The sequence below is a fragment of the Corvus cornix genome, chromosome 7 (assembly GCF_000738735.6).
Source record: "Corvus cornix cornix isolate S_Up_H32 chromosome 7, ASM73873v5, whole genome shotgun sequence".
In the NCBI taxonomy this organism is placed as follows: domain Eukaryota; kingdom Metazoa; phylum Chordata; class Aves; order Passeriformes; family Corvidae; genus Corvus; species Corvus cornix.
In genome coordinates, this window is record NC_046337.1 from 28,747,238 (window position 1) to 28,765,284 (window position 18,047).

Here is an 18,047-nt window from a genome sequence, read left to right on the forward strand (position 1 = left end):
GTTAATGTGTGTATCTTTGTCATGCGATAATGTAGCTGTAGCCTACTACATGGTTGTAGTAGTATCAGCTTATTTTCATGGAAAAAATAGTATTTACTTGCTTGTTAACTGCTTCATCTGCAGTATCCTGGTGAGCATTGATTAGCTTGTTAAATTTTCAGAAGTTAAGCAGTTTTATTGTAAATGTTATTTGTAGAATCAGTTGTGAAAATTATGTATATTGATCATATTATGTTTAAAAAGCCAAATATTTATAGGCTGTGCTATAATTCTGTTAAAGAGCTAGGAAAGTTAAGTCCCCAGCACCTTAGATGAGGCAGTTTCTAAGAATAGCATTCTGTTTTCTCATTTGCTTTTTGCCTTTTGTGTGTGTACTACAAAGAAAAAGGTCTTGTTGTCTGACAGTAAACCACCTAAAACCCAAGGATGAATCATGCTGGTAGTAGCGTGCATTACCCCATGTTTGTAAGGTAACAGGAGGCAGTAGCTGGCTATTGGACACCTTGTTCTACAAGTCCTTGACTCAAGTGATTCATTTCCATCTTACCAAGTTCAATGCAGTGGTGTTGTCTGACTTCTCTGCTGTTTTACATAAATGTGAGAGTCTTTAACTGTTCAGCATATAAGAAAATTTCACCCTACCTTTCAGGGCCTAAGTTTTTGTTAGGGGTTTGGGATGGCACAAAAGCAACTTGGGACCCTTTTGTTAATAGAGGTACTAATTTGTTAGGAAAGGAGAGAAGTTGCTTTTTTCAGCACCGAGCTGTATTGTGGAACTTGCTAAGTAAAACCAGCTGCAACTTCTTGAAGTCTTTATTGCTGAACTGTTTCCTCTGAGAATAAGGTGCATTCTAGTTTATTTCTAGTGGTTTGATGCTGAATAGTGTTGTTTGTATTACAGATAGCCTGCCATCTTCATTGCTTCAGTAGTTCTGCAAGACAGAATCAAGCAAGTGCCAGTAGAGAGGGAGGAGAGCTGAAAAAAAAGCAGGGTTTTGAGAGATGAGCCAAAAGAGAGCTCTGAAACAGGTAGGAATGGATGATCGCTCCTGACTTCTAAGTGGGTCTCAGCAAATTCATTATTCTTAGAAATAAGTAAAATTATAAACATTTTCTCAAGGTGGAGGGGAGCAACTTCAAGTTGTTCTCACTTTTGTATTTTTCAAGCTCATCACTTTTAAATCTCAAAAATACTTTCATAAGTCTTCTTGAGGAAGATGCAATGTTTCCCTTGTTTCCTGAGAAAGAGGGAAAAGGGAGGGAGAGTTGTTTGATGAGACAGAATTGTATATAAAACTGATGTTCACGTGTGGGTTTTTTGCTATCCCAAGTATCTGGTAAGAAAAAGGGTTTGAAATGGCAGTATTTAATTAAGTGCAGTTCTTGATAGGCAGAGTCATCAGGAAGCATTTTTGTCCTCCTTGAGACTTTGTGGATCTGTGGAACTCTTACCTACAGAAGCCATCTCTGTATCAGAGACTGATGTGACTTTCTGGGAGTCTCCAGCAGCTTGTAAAGGATTTTGCTTTTGTTGTTTAGCAACCACACTGATTAAGAGGGAAGATTAAGGAGGAAATTTGGGGGAAATAAATAATTACCTAGATATACTAGTGTGACATCTGTCCACCTATAGGCAAACATGTTTCTTTTCCGGTACAAACTAAAGTCATTAATGAATGGGAAAGTTTTACTCTGAGGTGGTAGCTGGTGCTCACTTGCAGATTTCTGGTTCTGAACAGCAAAGACCAAAGAGTTTAAATGAATGGAAGGATTTGGATCACTACTATTTAAATTCCATTAGTGGACAATTGTGCCATTAATGTAGAAAAACAGGCAAAGTGAGCAAAACATCTGCTGTTTTGCTGCTCGTTTATAAAATGGGAGACATGCCATGGCTTGGCAACTGAGCAGTTAACCTTATCACAGAATTAGTGTGGTATTTGATAAATACAAGTAACAAGCATAAAATCTGCATGTCCAGACAATCCCTCAACTTCCTTAATTAGGTTTTCTTTTCAAGGCAACCAAGTTCCTTTGCATTTGTCCTCCAACCCCCTTTCTGGATTTACTTAGAGCTCTTAACTTTATCAATGAGTTGCTAAAGAAGCTCTATGGACAGAAGCTTCACTGACACTTGATTCTTCTGAAGAGTATGCAGAAAGAGGTGGAGGGGCCTCTAACAAAACAAAAGGTATGTGATTTTTGTATTTTTATCTATATTTTAAGATTAATTAAAATTACACATTTGGATAGGGGCAGTGAATTAGGAGAATGTAAGCCATACTTCCTTGGGCTCTTCCTAGTTTAGAATATTTTACCACTTAATGTGGCTTCTGATTGCATCTGATTTTTTTGGTTTGTCCTTTTTCATGGAAAAAAGGATGCAACAGTTGCATATACCTACATTCCCTTACAGTCTAAACTACTCCATCAAAGGATGCCCATGCCCCTTTACAGCTTGAACTGATGGAGATAAAATTAGCCAAGGCTAGCAGTTATCCTTAAGGTACGCTAATCTTAAAAGTTTGGGAGAATTTTTTTTGTTTGTCCAGGCTGCTTTCAGAGAGCAGTTGAAGATAAGGATCTAAAGTTTCCTCAATTTTATGTTTGGTTTTAGTTGCATTTTATTGCTTATACTTCGGTGTCTTCTGATCTAATTTTGCACACATACACCTCCTTCACTCCTACTGTTCTGTTTCTGTTGTACCCATTTTGCTTGTATCTCATTTCTCCATGGATCTCTCTAACCTGCATCTCTCATTTTCTGCCCTGAGAGCTGCACTCTTACCCCCGTGTCAGACTTCCTTCAACCCTGCATGTCTTGGCACAATAGCAGTGGTGGCAGTGAGAGCACTGAAGGGAAATCCTCCTGACATCCAGGTTGCCCTTGCAACTGCAACAGTTCCTGGACGTGTGGAAAATGACTCTGCTGGAAAAGTCTCACTCTGATTCTGCTGCTCAGGCTGGGCCAGGTACAGGGGGGTCTGGAGGAACATAGCTACCAAATTTTAATGGTTTTGGAAAGTACTAGGGAGTACAGTGTCCAAATATAGTCTGGTCTTTCTTGCCCAGCCTGAGCTACACGGGCTCTTTCCCTGCCAAGCACAGTGGAGATGGAGCCTGTCCAAGTGGCTTTTTACATTCAGTTTCTTGATCTTAGGGTGGAGTCATTGTAGGCGTCAGATGAAGTTGGTCACAGTGTTCTGTCCAGACAAGGAAATGGGATGCCAGGTTCTGAAGTTTTCTGTGATCTTTTCTGTGTACCTCCAGAGGGAACATTGCAAAGCTTATTTCCAAGCACAGCACAACTTCTAGCCTGAGCTGCTGCTTGAGGCAGAGTTGTTGAGCTCAGATTCATAAATAAAGGTTTGCAAGTAACCCTGAAAGTATTTTGCTGGTTGTTGTTACAGACATAAGGTCAAGTTTAATTCACCTTTTTTTCAGAGATCCTGAGATGGCTTAAGGAGTGGCAGTTGTTTTCACAAGAACAGAACTTTGATGCCCAGAATAAGGTTTTGAGGGTTTTTGACAGAATTTCAAAGAGTTATGCAGCCAAGTATGAATGTGATAATTTTTAAGTAAAATTGCATGTAAGAGTCCTCAGTTTTTAGCCAGACTCCCAACATTTTGTTCTTGTCAATGAAGTAATTCCACTCTCTGAAAATGGTTGACTCTGAAGTAGCTTCTGCCGTGTTACAAAAGGTTGGAGCTTGGTATGGTTGTAATAAACAGAATGATCATAACAATAAATGCTAGGAATCCTTAAGAATGTTATCACTGTGGCATGCATTCTGTTTACTAGCTTTACAGTCAAACAAAACCAAAGTGTTTTCCTTATCTATTTTACGTGCCCAGAGTTTACATGGTACAAGTTCTTTTCTCTGTTACTTTTTACAAGTTTGTCTCTTAAGACCAGTTTCTTAAACCTTTTGGTGCACTGACTGTTGTGAAATCAAGTTTCAGCCAGTGTTGCATCACACTGATTATTCTACATATTTTTCTCCAAGTTAAACAACATATTTTCCCTCAGTTTAAGCTGCTGTAATGAATACTCTCGTTTCTAATAGACTGGGGTGGGATGGGAAACAGCTTTCAAATTGTGCTTCTTCACTAAATGTGGGAAGTGTTGATGTGCAAGTAAAGTGATTGCCTGTTACTTAATGTACATCTGTGGACCAAGTGCAAAATCTCACTTTTTGTCAGTTTAATAAAAAATGGAAGAGGTAAATGTGAGAGTCTCTGATCCAAAGTATAAATGTGTACATCAGTGTGATGCCATCTGCTGAGTCTTGAATCTCACCAGTAGTAATGGAAAGATTTCTGCTCCCCTTGGCCTCCAGTGGTTCTTCTGGCCTGTGTGGTTTGAAGTGCAGCCCTCCCTGCATTTCCCTCCCAGCTGTACCCCTGGAAACCATGGCAGGGCTTGTAAAGGCTGCCCAGAAGCCTGGTTAAGGAATCCAGCACACTACTGGGTAAGGAATGCTGCTGCTTAATTTCTTACATGAGCCCCAGGCCAAATGTTCTGGAAGTTATGAATAAGCTGTTCTGTTTGTAGGCTAAAGAGTAGCAAATGTTTTATGAATTCTGAATAAGTGAGGAGGGAGTAAATTAATGGACCTGATCTGTTTATCCCAAGATACTATCAGATGGATCTCAAAGCAATTAGTGTGACTTACCAGTGGTCATAATTAGAATTTTGGGTTTTTGAAATCTTGCTTTCTTGATGGAAAGGGATTTTGTTTGTTTATTTGTTTGTTTTAAAGTTCAGCGTCTATGGACATTTCTTTCTTCACTCAAAATCTGTTCCTTTCAGAGGTAGGAGACATTTTGGTCACCTTGATAGACAAATGTTTCTTTGTTTTATTAGCAGTCATCTTCTGCACTGGGCTGGCCAATAAAATTCTTCAATGAGCTGTACAAGTCATTCCCCTTGTGCTTCATTTCCTCTGAGGGCTTGTGTTTCTTGCTGAAGAATGCCATCTTTCACTGGTCCTGCTGCTCTGAACCAGTGGTTTCTGTTAAAACCATCCCTGATCCAAGCCTGGGAATAGGCTCACCCTTTGCTGTTGTTCCTGGCTGTTGATTGAGACCAGATGTGACAGCTGTTCACCACCATAGGGTGACAGGGTCTGAGGTGACTTATTTCTAGACTTTTCTTAGGTAACTTTAGAAACAGTGACCTTCAATCCCTGCCTGTCATCCAAAACAGTAGAACAGTACTGTGGTCAAACAGTGATTTTGCTTTGAAAGCCATACATTTTTGTCTCTGTTGAACTCTTTAAGTCTCTGAGGGTCTGCAGGTCTTGAGCCCAGCTGATAAAAGGAATTCAACTGGCCATTTATTATTTTAGCTAATAAAAGAGGATATTGTATATTAACTTTTTCACGTTCCAAGGCACTAACAACAGAATGAAGGTTAAAGGCATCTGATATTCACAATTAAAGAATGGAGCCTTTGTTTTTAGCACACTATGCAGCTGAGACAGAAGGAATATGGCAGGAAATGAAAACCAGGTGGCTTGAGTTACAGCTTTTAAGACCAAAGAAATGACCTTCAGAAAAGGCTGTTTCCTCACTCAATAAAAGCAAGTTAAATACATACAAAATCATTTAATTATTCTCTGCATTAGTTTGCAGATGTATCTTATAATTCCACAGAATTAGCACAATGATGTGTAGATTAGTTTTTAAAAACCCTGCTGAGATAGAGCTAGAGCTTTCTGTAACATTAGGTCCTAAGTTCATTTTGACAAGATTGGAAGGTACGTAATATTCAGTGAGTGCAGGCAGTTTTTTGCTCACTTCAATCTGTATACAAATGTTAATGTTAATATTGCTGTAATACCATTACCAGTTACATGATACTACCAATCTTCATAGACTGATGGAGTGGTTTGGGTTGGAAGGAACCTTAAAGATCATCTAGTCCCCCCACTGTGGGAAGGGACGTCTTCCACTAGACCAGGTTCCTCAAAGCTCCATCCGACCTTGAACACTTCCAGGGGTTGGGGCATCCACAACTTCTCTGGAAAACCTGTTCTGGTGCCTCACCACCTTCACAGGTGCCCTCTTTCAGTTTAAAGCCATTTCCCCTTGTCCTATCACTCCATGCCCTTTTATAAAGTCCCTCTGCAGCTTAAAAGTCTCTCTCCAGTTTGTGTCAGTGCCTTAATAAAGATGACAAACACCTGATATTAAAAAAAAAAAAAATCAAAGGCATTATTGTTTCTTATTCCCTCCTGTTTAGTAGTATATTTATTGTGAAAGATGTAACCATGGTAACTTAAACTTAGTGTAAGGCATCCACAAAATAAAATGACAAGTCATCATTTAATAGAAGTGCAGTTTTTTTCAGGTACAGGTTTCATTTAAAGCTTAAAAAATTGGAGACAGCACACTTTGCAAATCAGCTTGTTTTTTTTTTCTCTTGAAAATGGTGAAAATTACTTCCTCGTGGGAAGCTGTAGGGTCATTTTGCAACCTACACAGCAGCAAAATTGCAACTGCCATTAGAGCTCCAAACTGTATTGCAGCTGGAGTCTCCTGCAGGAGGAGGCTGGATCACAGCTTTTGCTGTTTGCCCAGGTGATGCTGGAGCAGTGCATCGGAATACAGGTGTAAAGCTACTTCTCCAGTTGCAGGGTCTGCAGCACAGGCCCTTCTGTCACCTGCTTTTCTGTGGCAAGAGTCATTCATATGTGACTCAAGGAGGACTCAGGTGGTTGCTGAGAAGCTTCTTGTGCAGCTTTGTAGTTCTAGAAACTGGGCTTCCTGGTTAGCATCCAAACTAAGGCTAGAGGTGCCTGTTGATGTGGGTGATTTTGCCTGTGTGAGCTAACACATTGTTAAACATGTTCTACAACTTGTTGGTGCTAAGGTAAAGTATACTTTTTACAATTAGTTGATGCCAAGCCTGGCTATCTTAATTAGGTGGTGTGTTCCCAAGAACTGCTTTTCTTGTCTGTGGTTATTCTGTGTTTCAGGATGGTGTTTGAAATTTTCTGCCACCTCCACACAGAGTATGATAGGCCTGGGACAGCAACTGGCCAAGATTCATACAAGAAACACAACCTTACTTTTCCAGTCTTTTTGCTGACTCTGGTATTCTACTGAAGAGGCAAGTGGGCTTCTTGATTTGCTAAGCGAGTCTGTCTTAGTCCAAAGTGCTTCCCTGCTAGTCATCACCACCCTATGGTTTTTTGACTTTGCTGTGTTGTGTGTAAGATTTTACTGGGACACTTCTGCAGAGTTTACAGAAACAGAGATGTTTTATTACTAAATGCTGTCATGCATAGTATTTGCTTACTATTTGTAGAAGTTACAGTTGGTAATTGCATGAGCATTCATATGGCTTATAAATATTAAGATCTTTCTCTGAGTCACTGTCTGAAGATGGGAGAATAACTTCCCAGTTATTCTATCTTCTCATGTTAAGATGCATTTACATTCCCATGTGCAAGTAAAAAAACACGTCTATGCTCCTGGATACAGGTTACTTTTTCTCTTATGGCCAGTTACAGTTTGTTTCTATACTTCTCTGTGTTGAGGCAGCTCTTGGGCATTTCAGTCCCTGGAGACAGACCTGCAGTACAAACTTCTTGGAGTTACTATGTTTTCATACTTTGATTATTCTATTGGTGTTAGAAAAGCAAGTCTGCTGTTCATGACAGCCTGTCAGCTGCCAGCTCTGCTTCCTTCATGCTGGTGTAATGTCACATACCACAGTAATTTTTCATCTACTATAGGATATGCAGTGATTAAAAAAAAAAACAAGACAAAACCAAACCAAAGCACAATGTCCAACCACCACCACATTTACAATTTAGTGTGTATCACTAGTTGCTCGAATTGCATCCATTTTCATTGGGTTATTTTTAATCACTTTGCAAGCAGGGCCTATGAAGAATTCTCCAGTGTCAGAGGCTTCCAGCCTGGGTCCTTGCTGCCACTGTAGGATGCCTGTGTGATACAGATACTGCAGTCCGGGAGATGTTTTGAGACTTCCTGTGCAGTTCAGGTATCAAAGAACTTCCTCACACATCTGTTAAAGGTTTTGCCTCTGTTCTTGCCTTCTTTCAAATTTTTGATGCTGCCTTGTTATCTACCTCTGGAGTTTTGCTGCTGGGGATTGTAATTTTCCCTGCCATAGGAAATAATGTGCATCTGATTGTAATACTTCCATTACCATTGCAAATCATCTCTGTGAACACAAGCAATCCTTTTATTTATTCTCTCCTATTTCAGGAATGTGGGTTCTTCCCACTGATAAACAAAAGTAGTAATCCTCAACCCTGCTCTGTTCCTCTCTTAACACCCCAACTGATGAGAAATTACTTCTAACTTTCTATTTTAAACATGCTTCATCTGTTGAATTTTTATATTGTTTTACTTATATGGTTTTCATCTTTAATTGGATCATTTTCTTGTTACATCCCATCCATTTTATATGGCTTAAAGCCAAAATAAAACTCCAGCTATCTTAATCAAGTACCAGCTACCATTATGTTTAGCTCAAGTGTTTTCTTGTTTACCCCAGAATATATTTCCTGAGGATGGAGATCTAACGTCTAGGTCCAGTTCTTAACTTAAGGGTCTTAACAAGCAAATAGTTTTGCTTTGCTCTTCTAATTTACAGTTAAAATGTGGAACCGTCTTGTACACCTTGTGTGTTGTCTTGTCAAAAGTTTGACTTGTGTGCTTAAAATCAGGCAAGTGTGGGTGTAAAGAAGGAGCAGTGCATAGTGGTTAAAGCACAGTAGAGGATACTGGGGCTTCCTGCTCTGCCAGAGTATTTGCTGTGTCTCCATTGCAGAAATTGTCACAGTACCAGTTCTGGGAAACCATCCTGAGGAGAGTCAAGGGGGTCTTTCAGTAAATCAAAGGACACTTGTTACCTTGTTCTGAGGGGAAAAATTTACTTAGCATTCGATTAATTTTATCTGCTGTTTTCCTGTACATTGTGTACGCATTGGATGTCAGTACTCTGTGCAGTTTTCTCTTTCATTCTAGGATACATCACTGGAAGTTGGCCCTTTAGCCCCGGTTTCTACTAGGATGTTTCTGTGGAAAGAAGGCATTTATCCTTGGGAGACAAGGGGTTAGTGCTGGTTTTAGGGCCTGCAGGAGTGAGTGTCAGGATCTGACCTCTGAGGAGACCAGGAGAGCTGCAAGCCACAACTGAGCTGGTAAATCCTCTGTAAACCTTGAGAGAGTCACTTGAGGCCACGCTGCTCCCTGGGCTCGAGCACCTGGGCTGTGCACAGTAGGGAAAGCTGTGCCAGCCATGCTTGCAATCTCTTCCTCTTCCTTCTAGAGATATTGAAGCAGATCAATCTGTTTTATTGTCTTTCACATTCAAGAACTCTAGGAAATACTGCATTTTAGTAGCTGTTGAAAATTTAACCACTTATTTGTGTCTGGGGTAAATTACTGCAAGGCGCATTTAGGGTGTGAATTCTTCCCAGCAGCCTGCCTGTAGAAAGCCTTCTGAGAGCCCAGCTGGTGCTATTCACTGTGACAGAACAATGCTTCTTGTCCTCCAGGAGGCAGGTTCCCTTTCCTTTCCAGGGCTTGGCTGTGTCTCATTGCTGTGATAAGAATGCTTCTTAGTGTTTCTTTTTTCATAGCAGCTGAACTGAGTTGCTGGAGTGAGCTGAGGCCATCTGTCCTGATGCTGGAAAGGAAGAGTACAGCCTGCTGTCAGCTATCTTAAGCTGCTGGCAAATCAGTGGTGTGACGTGGGGGACTTAGGAAGGAGTCTCTCGCTGAATTGCAGACCATGGTGATTAAACCAGTCTGCCCTACTTGGCATACTGGTTCAAGATGTTGCTGTTTAGTGGGGAGCATCCCAGTAATACAGACATGGCTTTTCCTGCCTCTCTGACTGGGTTCTCCTCCCCTCTCCCACGTTAGTGGGTTTGAGTCTGTAACATACTGTTTGGAAAATTAGTTTCCTGTGTAGTCAACAGAAAAAGTCATGGAATCACTGAAATACCCTACTGAAACATGTTTCCTGTGCTAAAGGAACTGCAAAACCTGCCAGGAAGTGCTGTGTGATAGGAGTATGATTTGTAACATTATTTATTGTAAGTAGTCACTAATTCTGCCATGGCTGGACAGCAGAGTTAAGATGTTAATGCATTATTAAATCATTAGTACTAGTATACAAGCATAAATTTGTTCTTAATGTGAAGTATAAATCAAAAAAGTTATATTCTGATACACTCACTTAGTTTTGCTTTGAGAAAGAACAGAATGAGCTCTCACCTTGCCATTCCCCAGACACGCAGGTTTGACATTTTTGAACTCCAGCATTCATCTCTCATATCTGAACACTGGCTGCTTTGTGGCACTGTTTTTCTACCAGCAAGGTGTTTTTTCATTCTCACTGTGCTCTGGGATTTAGGGAATTAGAGGGGAGTAAGGCAGCTGTACCATAAGCTTAGAAGCTCATTTCTGACCTGCTTTATTCTTGTAGCTGTATCCGTGGCTCTGGAGATGTTAATGGTGACATTATTTGGAGCACAGCCATTGACCCAATCTTCTGATCTTGCAAGAGGATCAAGGAAGACATCTGCACTCGTGCAGAATTGTACGAATGTGCTTCGGGCTTTATGCAAGTGCAGGGCCCATCTGTATGGGCTGAATCTATAGATTTTTATCTGGGGACCAGGCACGTGTGCTGAGAATTATTTATTCCATCCATTGCTCAGTCAAAATACTGTGCAAAACACATGTATAAGAATACACAATGCCAGGAGAACTTTAACTATTGTACTCTGCATACAGAAGGAGCAAGTCACATTATTTTTTAGAAACATAGAGCAGATACTCACATTGTATGAGCTCTAAAAGTCTTCTACAGTGAAAGACAAATCCATTTAAAAGGAAATTGAATAGAATATAACTCAGTCTTGGAGTCATGACTTTCCTTGTTCCAATTTAAATAAATAGAGGGTGGAATCCTCATTTCTTAGAGGCAAGATAGGGTTTAGTAGGAAATGCTTCATATTTTAGTCTGTTGGATCTTTCTTTTATTGAAGATTCTCAGCAGTTCTTACCCACAGAGGCAGGGTTTTCATAAAGAATGTGCAAGGTGAACTGATGTTGATGTTTGTTAGTCAGAGCAAGATTATGTTCTATCCAAAAATCCAGTACAAATAAAACTGATCAACCGCAGGGTCTTCCTATCCATGGCACTTTCTCCAAGGGCTCCACCAGTGTCAGTATGTGCTGGGCACTTCCCTAGGATGTACCATGCAGGCAGCATGGCCATCAGGCAGGTCATTAGAATTTCACCAATGTCATTGCAGTTAAGGATGGATTCCTGCCTCTCTACCATTTCTCTCCAGTTGCTGCAAGGCTTTAAGAGACACTCATGATCTAAAGAAATTTTTTTTTTTCCTCACAGGAACACAATAAGCCCCTGTCAAAACAATCAGCTGTTTATTCTGATGAATGTATGTGATTATTAAAAACAGAACAACCTCTTGGAGAAATGGAGCTTCCATCAAAACCTTACAAAATTCTTCCATTACCTTGTTTGGAAATGAAAAGGAGTTGGGGTAGAAAATTCTTTGTTTTCTTTTTCTTTGGAAACATCCTTATTTGGCATCTGTAAAGCATTTACATTCTCTAGTTCTGGATCAAAGTCCTTTCATGGCTCATGTTACTTATTTCCTTCTTTAACTGAAGCACAGAAAGAAAAATGGATTTTTTCCTCCCTCAGGCTTATAGTATAAACCATTGTGAGAAGTCAAATCCTAGTTCTTAGCGAGGAAGTAGTGAGCATAAGGAATAAAACATCTCAAAATGTATAATCTGAAGAACCACCATCACCCACTTCAGAATAAACAGTCTGTAAGTGCAAGTCCCTATAGCAGTTACAAAGCATGTAAGGTAAAATTTAGTAAAACTAAACTAAGTTAACTGTGCTGCTGGATTCTTTCATTCCTCATGTTCCAAAGGTTTGTGCTCTTCAGGGGAAGACCTTTGTCCTCCTTGGTCTATGTAGCAAGCAGCTAATAGAGTTGGCCAAGTATTGGGATACAAACTGCGGTTGGACCAGGCACTAGAAACATTAAAAGCAAACCACAATTTTCTTCATTTGCATGAGTAGCAGGATGAAATTTGGAGTTGGCAGAAGTATTTTCTGATAGAAGAGCAAGAAACCCCTGTGAATCAGCTATGGCACATTATCTTGTTTTATACTTGCAGGAGAGTGTAGATAGTTTTGTTTCTGAATGTAAAACAAGCTCTTTCCAAGTCTGCCCCTCCCGTGGTTCTGTGCCCCAAAGAGCGTGGTGTTTCTGCTTATTTTCAGAGCTGTGCTGGCTGTTTGTTGGCTTTCTGCCTTTTGTGCACACATGGAGCTGAGCCCCATCACCCCCTTCAGTTTGCAGACAAGCTTCTAGGCTGTGGCCTGTGACCTTGAATATTGCCTCCCTCCTGTTTCCAAGTATTGCTACAGCAGAAGTGTATATAATGGCTGGGTTTGATTTATCTTCTAGGAAGAATTTGGATGTATATCAGCTTTAGCATGGCCTGTGATGATGCAATTAGCTTGAGGTAAGCCAATACCATAGTCTATGTACCCTTTGCTCTCCTGGAAACAAATCATAAATTCTCATCTATATTTTAGTGTGTTCAGATATTTAAATTGGTTTCCTTCACAGACCTTCATTCTGCAAGGTTCTAGTCTAGCATTTCCTTGTCGTAAGGGAATGTACTGTAGTGCACAGCATGTTTTATACCTAACCATAAAGCAACATGGACTACAGGCTGTTGGGCTGATTTCTTTCCATTAGCTTTCATCCAGCAGATCTGAATTTATTCCAGAGTTCCAGCATTCCTCCAAAAATAATGTTACTGATACCCTCTGTCACATTGTTCTCCCCACAGAGCACTGAAGCATGTAACTTCTCTACTGCAAGGGAAAAAAACCCCTCCCTTTGGATTATGAGCTAAACTCTAACATCAGAGAGAAACACAAACTATCACAGTGCTGCTCTCTCCTTGGTGGCAGCTGCGTATTGGTCACTGTGTGCTCCCACACCCCTTCTAATTAAATGCAACTTCAGGAATGGCTGTTCATTCTTTGTGTGACATGAAAATTTAAATCTTTTGCTTGGTTTTGGGCCCTGTGAAAAATATAGTTGAGTTTGGGGAAGGAATTTGCTATCAGAACATTCCCAGATCTTACCTGGGTCTTAAGAACTGGTGTTGGACTCTTCCTGCTCAGGCATAGGCCCTTTCTTCCTCTCTGCACACTGAGAAGGGATGAATACAGATTCCCAATTTTGCTTGTGCAATGTTCTTCACTTTCAAGACTGCAGCCTTGGACAACTGATCCAGCGGTATCTTTCCAAAATTATTCTGTTTCAGCTGATGGATTTCAACACTGCTGGCATGCATCCATTGGTGTCCCATCTAATACTAGTACCCTAGTACTAGACAGAAATGAAGATTATGCAGGTGCTGTGAAATGAAAAGACCAAGGACATGAAATCTTCCTATATTAAAATAATGATGATTTCCTGACGCAACTGAGATTAAAAATTGGTATTTCATATTAGTGCAACAGTTCAATAAATTTATTCTTGAGGATGCAAGTGAGAAAGAGACTTCAGAACTAGGGATTATAAGTAACTAATTGCTGTATCTTATATAGCAAAGTGATGTGTAAAGAGAGGTTGGTGTAGTGTCCATTTGAATTCTCAATTATATCTTTCTAGTGAGTGTGACTAATTAGATTAATATAATTTACACAAGTACCTGATGTTTCACTCAGAGGGGTACAGGAGATGTTTCAATGTAACAGTAATCCTACCCCCTGGAGATCATTTGCTGAATTCTGTCAAGGTCAAGCATACTTCACAATGTAAGTCAGTGGAAAATGAGGATTTCAATTAAACAAGAATACTTCAAAGCTGGCAAATCACTTCAGATCATGAGCACTGGAAGATGCTGCTTTAAAAGCCCCAAAACTTTTTCCCTGAGTTGGAGTGGGGTGCTGTCACTAGGATTGGAATACTTGAAACTCATACATACTTATGGTATGCACAAGGAAGCCCTAAACATACTTTTTTTATGTCTTCTGTTTTCTCTTCATGTTTCCCCTAAAAGGTTAATGACATAGAAGATTAAAGATATTTTATATACCCATAAATGGAATAGGGCTGAGAACAGAAAATTTAAATAGTGAGCTTCCCTCTCATCTGGTTTTACTCATCCTTCTTTCTTCCTCATTTCTTTTTCCTCTTTTCTTTTCCTAGTACTTCAGTATGAGTTGGTATAGAGTGTCTGTTGTGGTGGAGTCCAGACTCCACAGCCAAGCCTGCAGCTCCATAGTGTGGTGAAGTGTCTAATATGTTCTTTGTTGATTTTAATTTTTTATGTTTTTGTGGTTTTTTCTGTTGGAAAGATTAAAGCAGAATCAGATAACTTGGTGTTTTCCAGGGAAGAAGAACAGGAGATAAAAGTAAAAACCCCAAACAGCAAAGTAACACAGATCTCTCTGGGGCCCTTTTTATATGACACAAGGCAGTAGACTTACCTGGTTTCTAGACTGAACACTGGATTATGTGAAAAATTGCTGAAAATTATTGCAGTCTCTGTTCAGGAATGGTAAAGATGGGTATGTATTTTTACAGGCCACTAACATGTTGCTGTAAGAACTGAAGTGAGACTAATGCTTTCTACCGTCAGTGAAATCTTTCTCTTTTTGGAGATATGCATTTCTAGTCTGCTGTAACCACGAAGGAGTTGACCCAGTTTAGCTTGTGTAGTTGTCATCTGCCTTAATTCCTCCTGTTTTCAATACCCAGTACTAATTACATGGACATGTGCAAGAGAGGTGCTAGCTCAGACCAACTGTAAGGACACCTTAATATATGAGGGAGCATTTATTCCTTTTTGGTTAATGCAGCAGAAGGCTGTAATAATTGTAGTTCCAGCTTTAAATGCACAGTGTCTTATTGTATCATATGTCTAAGCCTCACTGTGCATTAACTACATGGCTGCAGAAGTATAATCAAAAAGTATTTGCAATGAGAGGAGGCCTGTGTCTGGGTAAGAGGAGGTGCTTCCAAGGTCTCCTCTTTGCCCCTCTCTGCCCTTATCAGTGGATTGATTCACTTTGTTTCATTCCACACTGTCCCCACCTTGTCCCCCTGTCCCATGTAAATATTAAACAAATAGATCTAGGAGGAAAAATAGCTTAATGAAATAAAGAGAATCGCCCTTGGGAGAAAAATAACAGAATAAATTTTACCTTGTGAAAAAGAATCATACTAAAACAGAAGGAAGAAGAATTTGAGACGGGAATGACAGGCAGCTTGAAAAATCTTCTGAGATGACCACCCCCTTCCCAGCCCGCAGTCACCCTGTGTGCTGGAGCAGTGCAGGAGGAGAGATGGTGACAGCAATAATTAGTTACTGTCTCTGGTATTCTGCTTGCCAGTCTCGTGCTGTGGCCAGTCTGCCCTTCCATTTCAAATTCTCACAGCTCTGGATGTTTGTGCTTGTTTCCCCCACTGCAGACACTCATAATGATGCTTATACATCACTCTAATCTGACTCCCAGTGATCTGTGAGGGGGAAGAATGTGCAGCAAGATGTTCACATGCTGCTGTTAGAGGATAGGCAACAGGTAGAGACCAGAGGCATGCCAGGTATCTGAAGTTATTAGAAATGGTTAGAGATAACAAATATGTCTTCTGGTATCATTTCTGTCCTTCATCCGTGCTCAACAGTGGCAAATAAACGCTGCTGAGGTATATGCTGACTGTATTTACTTAGCTCTCTTCATGAGGCAGGAGCCAAACATATGTCTAGGAACAATTGGACCCTCCATCTGCGAGTGATCATCGTGCTTAAATACAGCAGCAGCCCTGACTTTAGAGCAGAAAACAGAGCAGAACCCTTCCCCTGCCTCTGCTGCTCAACTGTGCAGGCAGAGCAGGAGCAGGGAGGAGGGTGGCAGTGTAGACTTTTGGCTGCCTTAAAGTGACAACATCCTGTTAGGCTGCAGAAACATCAGACCAATGCAGAGGTCTGGCTATTTGAGATGCAGGAGGGTTTGTAGGGATTCAGCCGATGATTCGCTGACATGTTTGTATTGCTGCAGGAGGAACAGGGTGGGGGAAGAACTCTTCAACCTGCTCTTTTGTATAGGTTGTTCACCCACTTCCCACCCATGTCGCAGCTCACTACAGCATGTCAATACAGTACAGTGGATTTATTTCAATGGGATTGCTTTCTTCCCTGACACTGCATGGGAAGCGCATAACTCATAACAAACAGTGAGTCCGTGGTGGCAGAGTAATGCGCAGAGCAGTAGCTGGTGGCCTTTACCTGAAATCCTTCCCCAGCTGTGACAGAGGGCGCTCCTCACAAGGTGGGAGAATTCCTTGTACAGGCAGCAAGCCAAGCACCATGAGGAACAAGCACTATGCAGGAACACTGTGGCATGAGAGAGAATTTATGGTGCATCTCTCAAGTCCTAAGCCAATACCTAAACAGAGACTTGCACTATTACTCCATGTGAAAATGACACATGAAATCTTGACCAAGGACTGATTGTTTATGATGATGATGAAGTTCTGTTGAAGTCACATGCCTAGATCTAAGTGTGTCTGGGAGTTTTGTTGAGCCCAAGCAGGTATAAGACTGTTGAGAGGCTTTCCTGACACAAAATCTAAGTGAGGAAGTGTCTCATGTGTGTATGACTGCTGATAACAGATGGCTAAACAATCCAGTTTAGGTGGAACTGGAGGAACTTTGGTTTTGCTGGGAACAAAATGAAAAGGTGAAAAAAAAAAAAAAAAAAAAGGCAGATGTCTGTGATACTGGGCCAGTACACTACAGAGCCTAATTTGTGGCCAGAAGATCAAGAAATCTAAGTGTGGGCAACTGCAAAATATTTGGGGCATTTCTTTCTGTTCTTTTGCTATTTGTTCTTTCTTTCTGTTGGAGAGAAATTGCTTAAGTGCTAAACTTCAATCTTTCATGTTCCTATTTCGCTTTTTAAATATGCGATAGGGGGTTGTGTTTCACAGAAGAGTTCAACTTGATGCACAGAACCCTCTTAGGATTGGGTATGGGTCAGCAAGGAACAAATGCACCAGCTGTCCTTAGAGGGTTTCTTTCCACTTCCCTGTCAGAGGCCCAGTGTAGCCCTAGGGCTTTTTCCTTTCCAAATATAGGTTTAATCCAAGATGACAATATCTGGCAAGCTCAAGTGTATTCTCAGTAAGAATGTTGCACACCTGTTTTGATGGTACTTGTTAATGTCTCAGTTTGGAAAGCCAAAATTAGTGCTACAGGTTTGAGAGTTGCAGGGTATGACCATTATTTGAAAATTTAGTTAATGGCTTTGTGACTCTTCTTCATAAAAAGGCAGCTGAGCATATGGCATCATTGCACATGAAAATGTGTCATGGAATTACTGTTATGTAGCACCCCAGGCTAAGAAGTTGTTGAGTAAAATAGCAGAAAAAGCTTTTGTTGATTGTGCATGACTGGAACATAGTTGTTTGGGCTAATTTGTGAACAGGAGAGGAGGACATTGTACTCCCAGAGAAATCTTGGACTCCTTTACTGTGTGGGTAGTGACTGCAACACTGTGACTACTCTTGGCAATTCATGCAAATGACACTTTAAATGAAAAGTGTAAATAAAATTGTAAGGACCTCTATAAACTGAGAGCTGTCCTGTTAATATGGGATGTGAACACTTTCTGCAGTCCTGCATGTTTCTGGGGGCCTTTCCAAGGAGTGGCATTGTAGGTTTTTGGTCCTCCCAGACACCATCCTGTGGGGCCTGAGAAAGAGGAGCTGGCATGAGACTCTGCTTGTTGGGAACAAAAAACTTGAGAAAAATATTTTAACACTGTCATGAGCCATCTCCTTTATGACCACTAGCTTGCATCGAGCCCAGTTATTATCCCAAGCATCTGGGCTCCTCCTGCATCAACAGATTTCCATTCAGATGGCATTGCCATTGGCTTAGCTCCCTGACAGAGTGTCAGAGGTCCCAAAGAAGGTACA